The sequence below is a fragment of the Miscanthus floridulus genome, chromosome 1, assembly GCF_019320115.1.
Source record: "Miscanthus floridulus cultivar M001 chromosome 1, ASM1932011v1, whole genome shotgun sequence".
NCBI classification, from domain to species: domain Eukaryota; kingdom Viridiplantae; phylum Streptophyta; class Magnoliopsida; order Poales; family Poaceae; genus Miscanthus; species Miscanthus floridulus.
The window spans coordinates 37,561,070-37,573,376 of record NC_089580.1 but is presented as its reverse complement, the minus strand read 5'-3'; positions in this window follow the sequence as shown (position 1 = coordinate 37,573,376).

Genomic DNA, 12,307 nt, shown 5'->3' with positions numbered 1-12,307 from the left:
CCAGTTCGTCGGCGGCCTCGTTGTACTTCCGCACGATGTGGTTTAGTTCGAGACCGTCGAACTTGTCTTCTAGGCAACGAACCATCTTGCAGTAAGCCTCATTTTGGGGTCGAGGCAATTAGACTCCTTCATGACTTGATCGACGACGAGCTGCGAGTCGCCCCGGACGTCGAGACTCCGTACCCCAAGTTCGATGGCGACTTGCAAGCCGTTGATGAGGGCCTCGTACTCGGCCACGTTGTTGGAGGCGGCGAAGTGGAGCCGCACCATGTAGCGCATGTGTACTCCGAGGGGCGAGATGAAGAGCAGACCCGTGCCTGCCCCAGTCTTCATCAGGGATCCGTCGAAGTACATGGTCCAGCACTCCGTCTGAATTTGAGCAGGTGGTAATTGGGTGTCGGTCCACTCAGCCATGAAATCGGCCAAGACCTGAGACTTGATCGCTTTCTGAGGCGCAAAAGTCAAGGTTTCCCCCATAAGCTCGACGGCCCACTTGGCTATCCTGCCTGAGGCCTCTCGGTTATGAACTATCTCTCCCAAGGGGAAAGACGATACCAAAGTTACTGGGTGAGACTCGAAGTAGTGACGTAGTTTGCACCGGGCCAGGACTATGGCGTAGACCAGCTTTTGGATGTGGGGGTAGCGTGTTTTGGTCTCGGAGAGCACCTCGCTGATGAAGTAAACAGGTCGTTGGGTGGGTAGAGCGTGCCCCTCTTCCTGCCTTTCTACTACTACGGCAGCGCTGACCACTTGGGTCGTTGCGGCGACATAGAGTAAGAGGGCCTCGTCCCTGGCCAGGGGTACCAGGACGGGAGGATTTGTGAGCAGCGCTTTGAGTCTGTCGAGGGCTTCTTCGACCTCGGGGGTCCAAGAGAAACGCTCGGATTTTCTCAAGAGTCAGTACAGAGGCAAGCCTTTTTTGTCGAGGCATGAGATGAAGCGGCTCAGGGCCGCAAGGCATCCCATGACCCTCTGTACTCCCTTGAGGTCTCTGATTGGTCCCATGCTGGTTATGGCTGAGACCTTCTCTGGGTTGGCTTCGATGCCGTGTTCCGAGACTATGAATCCTAAGAGCATGCCTCGGGGGACCCCGAACACACACTTCTCGGGATTGAGCTTGATGCCCTTCTCTCTAAGGCATTTGAAGGCTATCCTCAAGTCGTCGACGAGATCCTCGGCCTTTCTGGTCTTGACCACGATGTCGTCCACATAGGCCTCGACGGTCCGCCCAATGTGGTCGCCAAAGACCTGGGTCATGCACCGCTGGTATGTGGCCCCTGCGTTTCTGAGGCCGAAAGGCATAGTCACTTAGCAGTACATGCCAAATGGGGTGATGAAAGAAGTCGTAAGCTGGTCGGACTCTTTCATCTTGATTTGATGGTAACCAGAATACGCATCAAGGAAAGACAGGGTCTCACACCCCACAGTGGAGTCAACGATCTGATCGATTTGGGGTAATGGGAAGGGGACTTTTGGACAGGCTTTGTTCAAACCGGTGTAGTCTACGCACATCCTCCATTTCCCATTTTTCTTCTTAACTAACACGGGGTTAGCCAACCACTCTGGGTGGGGCACTTCCTTGATGAACCCGGCCGCTAAGAGTTTCTGCACCTCCTCACCGATGGCCCTACGCTTTTTCTCGTCGAAGCGGCGCAGGCGTTGCCTCACCGGTCTAGAGCCGGCCTAGATGTCCAAGGCGTGCTCGGCGACCTCCCTCGGTATGCCCGGCATGTCCAAGGGACTCCATGTGAATATGTCGGCGTTCGCACAGAGGAAGTCGACGAGCACGGCTTCCTATTTGATGTCGAGGGCGGCGCTGATCCTCAGCGCCCGATCGTCGGGGCAGGCAGGGTCGACCGGGACGAGCTTGATGGCCTCCGTGGGCTCGAACGCCCCTGCGCGATGCTTGGAGTCAGGCGCCTCGCCGCTGAGTTGGTCAAGGTGGGCGATAAGGGTCTCGGTCTCTGCAAGAGCCTCGGCGTACTCGATGCACTCGATGTCGTAGTCGTATGCATGTTCGTATGTGGACTCAATCGTGATGATACCGCTGGGGCCTGGCATCTTGAGCTTGAGGTAGGTATAGTTGGAGACTGCCATGAACTTGGCGTAGCACGGCCACCCCAGGATGGCATGGTAGGTTCCCCCGAACCCGACCACCTCGAAGGTAAGGACTTCCTTGCGGTAGTTGGAGGGGGTGCCGAAGCAGACGGGAAGGTCGATGCGCCCGAGGGGTCACGTGCATTTCCCTAGCACGATGCCGTGGAAGGCTGCGGCGTCGCCTTGGAGCCTCGATCGGTCGATCTCCAAGAGCTCGAAGGTGTTGACGTATAGGATATTGAGGCCACTGCCTCCGTCCATCAACACCTTGGAGAGTCGGGTGTTGCCGATGATCGGGTCGACAACAAGTGGGTACTGCCCGGGATTCGGAACACGGTTGGGTGGTCGTCTCGATCAAAGGTGATCGCCTCCCGAGACCAGTCAAGGTACCGGGGAGTGGCCACCTTGACCGAGAACACCTCTCGGCGTTCCCTCTTTCGCTGCCGTGCCGTAAGGCACGCCGAGGGTCTGCCGAAGATCATGAAGGCGTTGTGTACCTCGGGGAACCCGTCGTCCTTGTCATCGTCCCGGTTGCCGGCGCCCTTCTGCTTGGCATCGTCGTCGGGGAGCCCTAGCCTGGCATAGTAACGCCGTAGCATGGAGCAATCCTCGAGGGCGTGCTTGACCGGGCCTTGGTGGTAAGGGCAGGGTTTCTTAAGCATGTCATCGAAAGGCCTAGGGCCCTTGGGGCCTCGGGGATTCTTGCATTCTGCGGCCGCGACCAGATCGGCCTCCAGGACCTCCTGCTTCCCTAGGCGGCCCTTTTTCTTTCTCTTGGGGAGGTGGGAGGCTGAGGCCTCGGGGGCCTCGTCCCTCCGCTTCCCCTTGGCGTCGCTGTCGGGGAAGATGGCTCCAACAGCCTCTTCACCTGAGGTGAAGTTGGTGGCGATGTCGAGAAGCGCGGCAGCTGAGCGTGGCATGTTCCGACCTAACTCTCGAACCAAGTCTCGGCAGGTGGTGCCGGAGAGGAAAGCCTGGACGATCTTCGAGTCGCCGACGCTGGGCAACTCGGTGCATTGTTTGGAGAAGCGCCGGATGAAGTCTCGAAGAGACTCGTCCAGTTTCTAGCGATAGCTCTTAAGATCCCAGGAGTTCCTAGGGCGCACGTATGTGACCTGAAAGTTCCCGACGAAGATCCTAACCAAGTCGCGCCAGTCATGGATTTGTGAGGGAGGAAGGTGCTCAAGCCAGGCTCGCGCCGAGTCTGATAAGAGCAAGGGGAGGTTGCGGATGATGAGCAGGTCATCATCTGCGCCACCTAGCTGGCAGGCCAGGCGGTAATCGGCAAGCCAGAGTTTGGGGTTGGTCTCGTCGCTATACTTCGCGAGATTGGCTGGTTGCTGAAACCGAGCCGGGAAATGAGCAGCGCGGATGGCCTTGCTGAAGACCCAAGGGCCTAGCGGTTCAGGAGAAGGACTGCGGTCCTCCTCGCTGTCATAGCGGCCACCTCGGTGTGGGTGGTAGCCCTAGGTGAGCCCCTTGTTGTCGTGACGTCGTCGCCTGCTGACTACCTCATGGTCTCCCTACGCCTCGCGTCGATTGCCGAGGCGGTCAAGCAGTAGGGGGACCCTGTGGGCTATCGGTGCCTGAGCGGGCTCAGGACGAACCGAGGCTTCCCTATCCTGCCGAGGCGGTGCTGCGGGTAGGTTTGAGGTGCCCCCGTGCCGTCGAGAGGCGGAACTCTCGGCCTGCTGCACCGCGGTGGTCTCTAGGAGCTCTCGGAGCTCGCCTCGGACCCGCCGCCCCTCCGTGGTAGAAGGCTCGGGCATCGCACGGACCAGCATTGCCACAGCCGCGACGTTCTGGCTAGCGCGATTGAAGACTGGGGGTTGCTCGCTCCCTTCGTCGTCGTGGATGCGGTGATGCACATCGCAGGCCCTCCGTCGGGCTCCTCCGCCTTCACCGTGACCTCGCTGCTCCTGTTCGAGAGAGTCTCAAAGCTGCTGTAGAAGAAGTCGGTCTTGTTCGACCTTGGCCTGGAGCTCACGGAGCTGTTCTAGGTCTGGGCATTGAGGTCGCGTAAGGGTGGGGTTCTTGTTCCGTGCTACCGGCAAGACAATGCACGGAGGTGTGGCGGCGCCTGTACCCGGGCGAAGCGGGGAACGGCTACCCGCCCCCTCGTCCTCCTCGCCCGCCCTCGGCATCCCGAGCCCGACGTGAAAACACTCGCGAGTGGGGTCGTAGGTGCCCTCGTCGTCGGAGTCGGAGTAGCCGAAGCAGTAGTCGCTTGCGGACAAGAAACGACGCATGGCTCCAGGGTCGTGGAGGCCGGAGAAATCCGCTTTGGCCCACGCCTCGTCCTCCTCCGAGGAATCGGCGTGGGTGTGGGTTGGCGCGGTGGTGTCGAAGTCAAGGGCAAAGCGTTGGCGGCGTCTCGAGGGATTCGTATGAGCGAAAGCGTAGGCGTGAGCATAGGAGGCGGCAGCATTTCTCAACTCGAAGGGGTATGGGGATGGCGCCGTCACCGGGCTCTGCTCCGCCGGAGTTGGCTCCTCTGGGAGTGGTGGAGCGGAGCTTGATGATGGGGCGTCGCCGCAGGCCACCGGCGTTTTTCCCTTGTCCAGGCTCAGGCTAGATAGGTCCCCAACCAGGGACCCTACGCCAACAGCTGGTCGTAGGATTCCGACGGAGAGCGGCTTGCCGCCCTGGGTTCGCGTGGCGTCGGGGTGATCCTGCTCGTGTCGTGCTTGGTGAGCGCGGCGAGAGCGGCCGCCTGGGCGCCGCCTGCGCCTGGGCTGCCGGTGCGTGACATCGTCGTCGGTTGGTGGGGCCCGGGTCGTGAGGAGTACCATGTCGTGCTCATGCCCCAGAGACATGAACTCTAGGCTCCCGAACCAGATCACCGTGCCGAGACGCAGCGGTCGTACGGGATCTGCCATCTGGAACTTGTTGGGACGATGAAACTGACACGCAGAGGCCCCTACCTAGCACACCAACTGTCGGTGTTTTGGACCGGGGGGTCCTCAACCAACTAGTAAATTTCTACTGCGTGTTCCCAATCCTGGATGGTGATGCAAAGAGACACAAGGCTTATACTGGTTCAAGCGATCGGTGCCCTACATCCAGTCTGAGAGATTGATCTTGTATTCCTTGCACCGCGGTGCTTGTAGTAGGGGGTTACAAGCTGGGTGAGAGAGGAAGCTAATCCCAGGTCTCGGCACGGAGTGATGGGGGCTGCTTGAGACGTTGCTCTCAGACAGCGAGTGAGTATGCGTGTTACAGGGTGTTGTTTTTGTGTGTGTCTGTCTCCCCCCTGAATCGGCCCAAATCCTCTCCTTTTATAGTTGAAGGGAGGACCAGGGTAGTACGTGCGCTAACTATACGGCGTCGTGCGAACGGAGGCGGCGTGTCCGAGCCCTGTAGCCTGTTCCTGTGGCGGCGTGGTCGTTGGAGTGGTCTGTCCTTGAAGCGCTGGGGCGGCGTGCCAGTCACGTCCGATCCTGTGCATCATGGGAGCTCCAGGGCTACCTCGAAGCGGGCGCGGCGGTCAGCGTGCGGGTTGCTGTGGATTGACTGTGCGCGAGGCCGAGGCTCGGTCGATGCCGAGGCCGAATCACGGTGGGGGTCTCGACAGACGTGAATCCCGAGATAGCCGAGACCCTGGTGCAGAGTGCCGAGGCCCGGAGGGAGCGGTTGATCTGGTGTGCCAGTTCGGAGGCGATGATGACCCAGGTCAGGCTGCCTATGTCGTGTTGTTTTCGAGGCGGGGATCGCGGGGCACAGTGTAGTGCGGGCGCCGATCGTGGGCACAGCGTCAGAATACAGTTGCCGGTAATCCCCGCCGTGCTCTTTCTCAGCCGGTATGGTGCTGATGCGACCTTATGTCCCGTCTGCCACTCTGCGGTGTCAAGTCGTCGTCCGGCTGAGATCGCGGGAGTGGTTGACGTATTAATGGGACATGACATGCTGTTGGGAAGATCGGTCGAGGCGGAAGCGACGGGTTGTTAACAAGCCGGCCTCGAGCGATACGGAAAATAGCTTTCTTATTCGAGGCTGTTCGCACGGGGCCTCGGGCGAGACGGAGATTGGGCTCCTTGCCGAGGCCTTGCACGAGAGAAGCCTCGCGCGAGGCGGAGATTGCGCCAGGATGCCGAGACCTCCTGCGCGAGGCTCGAGGCGAGGCGGAAAGCCTGGTGGGCTCGGACGTGGCTGGGGATGAGCCCATGACTTACCCTCTAGCTTTGTTTTTTATGGGATTTAAGTTATCCTTTTGGTGTACGCTCGGGTACTCCGTTCTATGATACCCGACACATAGCATAACGAAAAACACACACGCTGCTGTACTGTGCCATCACGTTCCAGCGTGCACGGAGCTTTGTAAATAAATTTGTATACTACTGCTACTACTAAACCACCTAGCGAAAGTAGGTAGGTGCTGGTGTGGTGTGATGTGTCGATTAGCTACTAGTGTTGTTGCTTTATTATCTGCATTATTATCGATCGCAATCGAGACGGGGCACTAGAGAAGAGAAAAGATATCAGAAAGCCCAATCCACGCACGTCTTTTGAAAGCATAATCTTGTAGTACGTACTATGGACAAACAACAGCGACCAAAAGCCAACGGGATTACTCTACTAATTCACGGTTGTTTATCATGCTAATAAATAAATAGTATTAGCAGTACTAGTCATCGCCCAAAATCATCATCAGTATTCAGCAGCAGCTCATCACGACACTAGTTTAATTCGCGGGCAAGTATGCTCTGCTCCGCGCGCGATTGGGATGGATGGATGAGGATGATAGGGCGGTACAGCCAGGCAGGCAGGCAGGCTAGGCACAGGCCCAGGTCGTGGCGGGCCGTCGCTCTCGCTCTTGTTTTTCTACGTGCGGGGGCGGCCCGCGCGTCGCTCGCCCGCCGCTGTCGCGAGGGCCGCGTCGCTTTCCTCCCTCCTTCTTCCTTCGTCCATCGTCGCCGGCGGACGCAGCGCAGCCGAGCCCGGGACGCGACGCGACGTCTCTGTCGTCCGCGAGCGCGCCGAGGGGGGTTTCGCCGTTTGCACCTCCGCCCTCGCGCCCGTCCAGCGGGGTTGCTTGTGCGCGACGGCCGCGGGACGTGTACACGGCGGGTGACGTGGGCCACCGGTTGTCGCGCTCGCCCGCTCGTTGCCGCGCTGCGCCGAGTCAGTCGCCGCGCGGGCTGACGCAGCACGGATGGGTGCAGTGCGCCAGTGCCAGCTGGCTGGTTTACGGTGGCTAGAGGCACAGATGTGCGGGCTAAAATATTGTGCGTGCGTGCGACATTCCTGCGCGAGGACGTCGTTTGGCACGCTCGGCTTGGCCTCTGGCCTTTGGGTACAACAACAGATAGGCCCCGTTCCAGATGATTTGGTGTAAGAGAAAAACGTTGTTAAAAAAACAAACTAAAAACTACGGATTATAAGATAAACGAATAGGGCCATAAAACAAATGGATTGATTTCGCAGAGACGTTGCAGTCGCAGAGAGCGACCTTGGATCGCTCAGGTGCTGCCATGTATGCATGCTGTCTGTTTGCTTAATTAGCTGGTAACAGCTTGGCAAACGTAAAGCACCACACCAAGAAACTAGTCGTACGTTTTGTATTTTTCTGTAACTACTACTATAAACTGAGGGTTTACGGGTGCCGGTAGGTTAGCTCTCGGTTTCAAGCTTCGGCATTGTTGGGCTGGCTGGTTGACTTCTTTTTTTAAGTTGGTGTAGTGTTTTTCTGTTATAAAATTTCAGCGTAAAGAGTAAATTCCATCATGAACGGTATCGGATTCGTACTAGCCGAACACTGCCTTTGTTCGCAGCGGCGGATCCACAGGGGGGGCTGGGGGGCTCCAACCCCCCTAATTTCTTGATTTCAAGCTTAATCACTGTAGCAAAAGCTTGATTTCACTCTTAAATATTCATGCAAATCAATATCTCCATTGTTTTAGCCCCCCTTATCCCGCATCGTGCATCCACCACTGTTTGTTCGCACCCTGCGCGCATTCCGAGTCATCATCCGTGTCACGGTACATCATGAATAGGACCGGGCAAAACTACTGTCGAATGAACTCACCCAGTGGCTCGTTCCAAAAAACAATAATCCACCTATCAAAAAACAAACAATAATCCAATTGCATTTGTATTTGTTTTCATCCATCCAAAATCAAAAGTAGCAAATTCTGAATAAAATCCAATTATTTTGCCGCTGCTCATTAGTTAAATATGTCAAATCTGAAGAAAACTCGAAAAAAAAATACAATTCGCTCATTGTTCACCCCTGGTCATGAGCGAATGGAGGAGGCTAGCCACGCGAATCGAAAACTTTGTGCAAAGCAAAGTGTGCAGCCGGTTAAAGTCCACGTGTCCGACTCAATACAAGTGCTCATAGAGGTTGCACGATGTGTGCGCGCATAAGTAAAATGTTTTTTTTAAAAAAAAAAGTGATTCCACGAATCATGCCAATGCCTTGCTTGGAGGCTTTGGAGCTTAGCTAGCTGCTATCTTTACCACCTAACCAATCATTGTACCGGCTTGACGTCTAAATACTATACACTTCTTTTTTTCTCTTATTAATTTTGCTTATATTTTTTTTTCTAGAGGCTGGAACGCATGTTGAGGGATTGTTCACTTGAGATTGGTGGGTGACTCAGCACATGATGGCGGCCGACGGATTAGGGAACACCACTGAGAAGAAACTGCAAAATAAAAAAAGAAAAAGGTACGGTGATGGCGAGAACAAGTGCGCTCGGATGACAAATCATGACCCACGTTAGTGCTAAGCCCGCCAGTAGTAGTAGGCCATCGTCGATCTCTTTGCCTTTGTTTTTTCCTCCTTTCCGGATTTCATAATAAGAAAATAAATGAGGCTTTACCTACCAAAAGCAATGGTTAAGTTAAGCGCCGCACGATGGCCGGAAATGAGTGGCCGCCTGGCATGCATGCAGAATTGCAGATGCACGCAGCGGAGGCGGGCGGAACCGGAACGGGAACGGGAACGGGAACCCTAGCGGCCCAGCTAGCTAGCGCGAGGCAAATGACTAGCCAGAGAGAAAAGAAAATGGGGGTGGATTTGCAGAATTAAGTGAGTCTCGACCAATATGTGCCCGTGGCCTTTGCAGAATTATATTATTGCAACGGCTGTCAAAATCGTAGATTAAAACAAAACATAATTAAATCGCGGGGTTTTAGGAGAAATCGTAATTGTAAGATCGTAATAATAAATATAAAAAGCATAGAGACGCATACTCTAGTACGTACTTAGGATCATGGAATCGGACCCTTAGTAGTTAATTAACACTGTGAAAACATAAAAGTATATGGCAGAATCCAAGGTATTAACAACTTGTAGTGGGCCGGGATTAACGATGAAAGTTATCAGGGGGTAAGCCATGACTGAAAGTACCGTTGAATGATTTATTGTTAGAGAAAAATATTGTTTGTTGACTAAAAAAGTACGGCTTATAAGCCAAACGAACATGACGTTTAGGCCGCGTTTAGTTCCGGAAATTTTTGGTTTTTGGCTACTGTAGCACTTTCGTTTGTATTTGGCAAAAATTATCCAATTATGGACTATTTAGGCTTAAAAGATTCGTCATGCCAATTACAGGCAAACTGTGTAATTAGTTATTCTTTTTACCTATATTTAATGCTCCATGCATGTGCCGCAAGATTTGATGTGACGGGGAATCTTGAAAATTTTTTGTTTTTGGGTGGGATCTAAGGCCTTGTTTAGTTCCATGAATTTGGATTTTGGGGCTACTGTAGCACGTTCGTTTTTATTTGGTAAATAGTGTTCAAACATGGACTAATTAGGCTCAAAATGTTCGTCTCGCAATTTTCCACCAAACTGTGCAATTAGTTTTTCTTTTCGTCTACATTTAATACTCCATGTACAGACCGCAAATATTCGATGTGACAGATACTGTAGCAACTTTTTGGAAGTTGGGGTAGAACTAAACAAGGGCTAAACAGGGCCTTAACCGTGGATAGTGAAAACGTCCCATCAGCAATCAGTAACCTCGATGCTGACAAGCATACACTGTACTGCACCTCGTCATCAACTCATCATCATCACGGCCATGATAGATGACTGTGCTTACTGCTAGATTGCCGATCGATCTGCATGATGCCACGCCGTCGGCTGGAGGGGGCCGCGCCACCAGATTCTCGTCTCTTGGTGTGTACGAGTATTCATCTCCAGCATTACTGCGTACTCTTGTCTCTCTTGCTAGAACCTAGCGAGAGATCCCGTCCGTCTCCGGCAGACACACGTTATTACGGACGACAAATAGAATTCACCAGAATCCGTATTCATTCCGATACTGGATTAATTGGCCAGCGCCTTGTTCGTTTGGGCTGGTTTGACTTATAAGCGTCAACATACACGTCATTACTTTGTCCGATCCATCTTTCTTTTCTCTGCGCTTCTTTTGTACAGTATTAAAGTAGAAAAAAGATTTTAGATTACACATCGCGAGCTAAGGTTGTGTTTGGTATGACTCTACTTTACTAGTAGAGCAGGTTTTTTCGACTTGAGCCTGAGAAACAGCTTCGCGGGTGAAGATGAAGCTGGTCGGGTAAAATAAGTCCTCGTGTTACATAAAAAGAGAAAATATCTATAATACCTTTATGTTTTTTTGTCTTTTATATTTTTTCCATTTACTTTCTTTTTTCTGCTTTCTTATCTGTCATGTCTTATCCGTCCTCTTGCGAGGCCTCCAGTGCCTTATCTTTCCTCACATGCGTTAGATGCTTTAACATGGACACGTGTCACAAGTTTGCGACAGGCGTTTATGGTTGCTTTATGGGACTGTCTCCACTAAATTTTTTCTAGTGCAATTAGGGCCACAGTGGTGGAAAGCTTTCGGGAACGACTGGATATGGGCCTACTACTATTTTACTTCCATCACAAATTCATGGTATAGATAGGTTTAATGGATTAGAGTTTGCGTATTTGGGGCTGTTTGGTTTGTGGCCAAAATTTGTTAGGCTAAAGATTGGCAAGCAAAAGTTGGAAAAAGAATTGCTATAAAAATTTGACAAACCAAATGTGAGAGGTTACAAATCTTTGTAGAAAACCAAATAACAGCCAAAACCATGACTTGGTATGTTTTGGATGCTAACCAAGCATGCACTTGATCCTCGAGTTTGCAAGGAATCCTCCTAATAATCTTTGTGTGGAACCTTAAAAAAGGACCGAAAGTGCAGTCGATCAGGCCCGTGCAAAGCTGGGTTAAGAAGACTCAAGTCTAGACAAATTCAAGCTGGGCTGTGATTGTTGGGCCTCTCCCTGCTAATATGATGGGCTCGGCTCAAGTGTTTAAACAATGGCATTTCAATCGATGTCTGTCATGAAATTCATGATTCATGAGTGTAGAAAAAGAACATTGTTGGCCACTTAGACGGGCAATTTGAGCATTTATGTAGTGAAATATCTATGTACTTTATTCTTAACAACAAAACAGCAGCAGTGCATGCTTTATTAGTAGACCATGCGTTCTAATGATCATGAATTACAAAAGAAAATAATGAATCAAAGGCAAATAGTGCCACGTTTGGTGGTCGCTGGTGGTGGTGGTTGGCGCGTTAATCAGCGTCAGGACTGTTTGGGTTGGTTTGGCCTTAGCCTCGTTATGCAGGTTCTTATATGTCATGGGTTCTCTTCTTGGTTCTGTCTATCTGTAATATCGAATGCTGTATTTCCGTTATGTCATAATGGGAATGAGATGTCTCGCGTTGAAAAAAAAATAGTGCCACGTTTACAACTTCTTGTCTTGAGCTAATCCTAACCTGTTATTATCATCAAAACTGGCGTCTAGACATCGCAGATGAAGTCCTCCTCTTCCTCTTCCATGATAGCAGGACCAAGCTCCACGAGGGCGTCCAAGATAGCGTAATCCATCGGCGGACACGACAGCCGCGCATATCGTCGTCGTCCTCGTCGTCAGTGAGTGTCCGTGGGCTTGGCATGCTGCTATAACCACCGGGCGTTGAAGAGCCCATCATCAACTCTTCAAGGGTGAACTCGATCTCGTCGCTGTCGTCTGCCGTTAACTTTCTGTTCTAAGATCTGGACGCATGAGATGGCAGTCTCTTCTGGCTGAGCAGCGCATGGCGGCGGCACGGCACCAGTGAACGACGAGGAACCCCTGAACTCCTCGAAGCTTATCTCCATTACGTCGTCTTCGTCCTCCCTCCGAGAAGCGCATGGAGGAACCGGCGAATGGTCTTCTTGGAGAAGGTAGTCTAGGGCCATCTC